The sequence below is a fragment of the Syngnathus typhle genome, linkage group LG1, assembly GCF_033458585.1.
Source record: "Syngnathus typhle isolate RoL2023-S1 ecotype Sweden linkage group LG1, RoL_Styp_1.0, whole genome shotgun sequence".
NCBI lineage: Eukaryota > Metazoa > Chordata > Actinopteri > Syngnathiformes > Syngnathidae > Syngnathus > Syngnathus typhle.
The window spans coordinates 15,785,001-15,790,156 of record NC_083738.1 but is presented as its reverse complement, the minus strand read 5'-3'; positions in this window follow the sequence as shown (position 1 = coordinate 15,790,156).

Here is a 5,156-nt window from a genome sequence, read left to right as displayed (position 1 = left end):
ACATTGTTTTGTTTGTTGTATTGGTACAGAAACAAGTTGGGACTGCTTTTGTTATTTTTTGTCTCCTTTGTTGTACCATAGCTAAATATAGCAAAAATGTCCCTATGTTTTCAAGACCGCAAAACAATTCGTAGCTCTTCTACGAGCATCTACAAGTGTGCACATAAAAGCACAATTTTCAAAGTAAATGAACTGCATATTTTGTTTTACTTTGACTTCATGGTCACTGTGAGGGTTTTGTTTTCATAACTGCATGACTGACCACATCAAAAGCTCGTGCTCTTGCCTTTGAGTTTGGGAAGACTTTTACCACTGGAAAGGACACTCTTGCATTGGAGCACTATAATGAGCCATAAGGGGCACATAGACCAAATAGATTCCTCTGTGAAGGTCATAAATTGAGCATATTGAAATTTTGTTGCTCAGTGATGTGTAGTCTGTAATCAGTTATATAATCTGTAGGCGTCTGCCCTACACTGTGGGCCTTGTCAAATACTTCGAGCCTCATGTAGCTAAATGAGGTTATTAATGGTGTATTGCATCAACTCTTCACTATAATCAATATAAATACAATCATTACCTCTGGCAGTGTCAATCAGAACTGAGCATTATTTTAAATAAAGTTTGTCCAGGTGTACCTAAGCCAATTGGCTGTGACAGGTGGTTTGTCATGTCGATCTTCAACCTATCGAACAGGTGCAGCACATACTGTGCGGACTTCCACATCAAGGAAGTGACTTCAATGGGAACTCCCCATGAAGCGGAGCATGGTCATAGCTTTAACCAGAAGGGAGAAGATGTTCGCCCGTTTGGGTGGCTCTTTGAGGGCACTGATGTGACTCTTGAGGTGCCGGAAAACCGCGTCATCGAACAAAGGGTCATCCGCAAATACAGCCTCCGCCAGTCTGTGCGGGCTGCCAAACTCCACCATGAGGTCCTTCACCACCGGCGTGACCACCTGGTTTATGCTCCCCAAGGTCCGAATGTCCTCGATGTGGCGGGGGCTGATCTCCTCCAGGGCCCGGTAGAGGAGACGCTCAATAACGAGGACGAGGCTGTCGACACCCGTCTTGCGCTTTCGTTGCAACCTCTGGTCCAGCTGCATGACCAGTGTGTACACCAGAAGGCGCGTCAGCTTCTCCTGCAACTCCTGCGGGATGGGTTCGGCCTCCGGCTCGGACGTCACCTCGTCGGTGGTGTTGCCCGTGTCCAACGTGGTACCGGTGCGCAATTTCGGCGTGGTGGTGGTGCGAGGCGTTGACGCGGAAGCTTCCGAGGACTGTTCCAAGTCCAGTTTGGGGACCACCTGCTCCTCTGGGCGGAGTTCTTCGCTGGCACTGGTCTCCGGGGTCATTGCCTTCTCCACCAGCTGGTTAATATCCATGAGCGCGCCAGACACCTCGTCCGCGTAGGTTTCCTCGACGGGCTCAATCTCCAGCCAAAGGAAGAGCTGCTGCAGAAACCGCCACACGGCGTCCTCCGTCATGGCGTACAGCACCTCCGGGGAGAAGATCTGATGATCCCAGTGGATCTTACCTAGGGTTGCAGCCGGGGGGGATTCACTGTTAAATTTCTATGAATAGTTAACACAAAGACAAAGACAATCCCCCAAATTGGAAACTATCCATGGGAACAAATTGGGAATTGTGGCTAATTTAATGACTCATTAGGGAAGCATTGGGAAAGCAGAAATGCAAAGCAAGCACTGGGAGCGCGTAAAAACTGCCACGTCACTCTTAGTCAGTTGTGCTCGCCACTAACAACTATCCTGCTGGTATTTAATATCAAAAGGCTTCATTCATCGTCGAGTAATTCCCAACTTCCGTAAGTACTACGTCAAGAAAATGTTCCAATTGGTCCAATTTAGTTCTATCCGAAAGGATCGGGAACGAAAATATAGTGAGAAAAGTGAATATTTAAACGTTCAGAAATGTGGAGGACAATGCAAAAAGGTAAGATTAATGAATGTTTTTGGAGTGCAGAAGAAATAAAACGGGTAATTTTCTGACGGAGGGTCAATTTGACCTGTAACATGACAGGAGTTAAGCACCCTTAAGATCCCTCTGACACGCTTCCTTGATAACGAAATGCAAGAGCACAAGCACAGTAGCTGGGTTTTAAATATGGTTGTCTTAACTCCCATGGAGAGTTTCCAACTTTGACAGTTACTCAATTTTATAACCCCGAGCTTACCCCGTCGGCCCCAGAGGACCGTGTCCATTAAAGGTGTCTTCGGACGGCCCGACGGCACCTCGTACACGTCATTCTGACACGACATGATGTACGCGTACAATTGGGATGTGAGGCCCGCCGAGAAACTCCCGATCTTCTCGTCAATGTACCGCTTGACTTTCCCAGCCCGGTCCGGTAGATCCATTTGGGAGAACTCATTGTATAATTTATCCACACTCTCCCGGATGGACTCGAAGTTGAAGACCGGGTTCTGGGACTGCCGGACGGCCAGCGTGCTGGTCCGATAGGCGGGCCGGAGCTCTGGCATCTTGGGGCGGTCACTGCTGACGACGTTTGGGTTGCCGCTGTCGTCGGTTCGGGAACGGCGGTCCGGCGTGAGGGACACCAGGCACGCGTCTCGGTTCTTGAAGGAGCTCTTGAGCGAGCCAAGCATTTGCGCGAACTGCATACGAGCGAATCGAAAGAAACGCAGGCGCCGCATTTTTTTGCCGGCCACCCCAGACTGCCTCTCCAGATTCTTAAAGAAGTTTTTCACTTTCTTTAAGATCAGCTTCCAGTTGAGGTTAAAGCGAGTAATGCGGGCCTCGCCGCGCACGCATGCGTCCCCGGAACCGCCGTACGTGTCCTGGGTGATGGTCTTGGTGATATCGACCGCCGCTAATTGCGCGTCTTCCAATGTGACCGGGTCCACCACGTCGGGGGCCTTTGCCTCCTTTGGGTTGGACCACTTCAGAAGGATCCGCTTGACAGAGTCGGTCATCTCATTGACCTTCATGTTAGAGCTCCCGCACAGCAACTGGCGCGGGGTTCGAGCTCGCGCGAACACGTGTCTGAAGTATTCCACGGCCTTGCGGAAGATTGAGGCCAGGTTAGCCACGCTGGACATGGTGCCTCGGATGAGGAGGGTGGGCTCCGAGGGCCACTCAGTGGTGCTTTTGGCCACCGACAAGGCTGAGTTTACCCGGTGCTTGACCTCGGACTCCATGAGGGAAGTGAGCTCCATGACGCCCTCGGACTTCTGCGTTGGGCTGTCGTCCAAAGCGGCCGAGAAGGTCTCTGTTATGCATTCGCTGAGCCTCGGGCTGCACCGGTCGATTGCCATGTCTACCTGCGCCTGTGACGCGTGACCCCGCAGGTGCTCGATGAACACCGGCTGCAGGTGTTTCACCACATCTGACGTAATCTTTTGGATCACCTCGGTGATTGTGTCCACCAGGATGGCCTTGGTCTCGGAGTCGGGTGTACCAGCCACTAGCAGGGCTCTCTGAGGAGCTGAGATCTGGCTGATGCGAGCCTTCACCGCTTCCACGATGGCTTCCGGTTTGATGAGCCGCTCCATTGCTGCAACCCCCCTACGACTGTCCTATTTAAAAAAAAAAAAAAAAAAAAAAGGGCGGGGGAATCCCATTCACATTCAAGTCATCCGCAATAAAAACAAATGCACACAGAATGGGAAATAGCGCACTTCTATCAAACACGTCCTCGCCATCTGGCCAAACATGCTCTTTTATCTCCTTTTAACAAAGCTCCGGCCGGCGAAGTGACAAAAGCTGACGTCATAGGCGAATGGGAAACGTGGTCCCGCGGACTTTTTCTCGTGAGGCGACCGATTGACGTCACCGGGGTTGACGTAAGCTTGAGATGCGGCTTTCCGAGCCGTGCAATTGCGGCGCGTGACGTCACGGTACAGGTTTGAGATGCACAATTTGCATGTGTTTTCGCACTCAAAAGCAAAGCCCGTGTTTTTAAGTGCATTTCTTTGCTATTGCACAATAAATCACTATTCCCAATGTGGGTTCAAATGACTAAACTTTATTTGTGGAGGGATTTGACAATGTTTTGTGGCAGTGACATATAATGTTAGGGTGGTAATATTGCAAATTCTATAGATTAACCAAACAAATGGGGGTAAAGGTAATTTATTTCAACAAACATTCTAAACGGGGATTGTAAATTATACCCACTTGCCTGCTGGTGAGTGGATTTGTCCTTTGTCCAACATCAACAAAGAGAACCAAATAATAGCACGATATATCAGACTGAAATAAATGCATCAAGTTTGGCCTTGAAGAGGGAAGGGAAGTATGTGTTTCTATGAAACGCGTGTGGGCAGGCTGCATACTGATTGTGCAAGCCGATGATTGTCTCCTTATATTCTTTGTCATGAGCCTGCAGCTTAATGGAACACAGTGCCCAGCACTATTTGTTGTCTCTGTGAGCAAAAAAGACAAGTGGACACAACAACAGGTTCCTACTAAAGATTCCATGCATACTCTCCGACTTCTTGCATCAAAAAACAATGAAGTCGTCATACTGCTGAATCCACTCTCGTGGGTGTGCAGTGCCATCGTAATATCCTCGGACGTAATATAAACAAAGGGAGGGTTACCTGCAGCATGGAGGCAACTATTGTTTTAGTCCGCATTCTGGGGTCGATTCCATTCTTGCAAGGCATGTGATTGTTGTAATTGCACTAGTAAGCATTTTTTCTTTTAGTTTTTTCATTTAGGGAAGACAAGATTTATCAGCAACCAGCTTTGTAAGTTAAAATATGATGATAAGCAACTCATTTGGTGCTAATCTGACTTGTTTAAATTCTTCAGATGATGAGATGATTTTGACCTAGTTGTAAAATAAGCACAATGAAATGAGAAAATGTTTGAGAGGGAAACAAATACAGTTTTCATAAAAGCAATTTTATTGATGCACAATTGACATTTCACTGTTCCAACTGGAATTCAAGAAGGAATGTATGTATTCAGCAGTGGTGGGTGGATGTTAAAAAGTGATATAAGTGAAATATTAAAAAGTGCTGTATAACTCCACTTTCACCAGAAGCCATCTACTGTTAGGTTTGACATGAGATTAAAACAGCAGGAGACTGGTCTGTCGTGAAATTCATTTTTATTTGGTGACTAAGTTGTCCTTGATCAAATCGGACAGTGTCAGCCTTGGTGTTATTA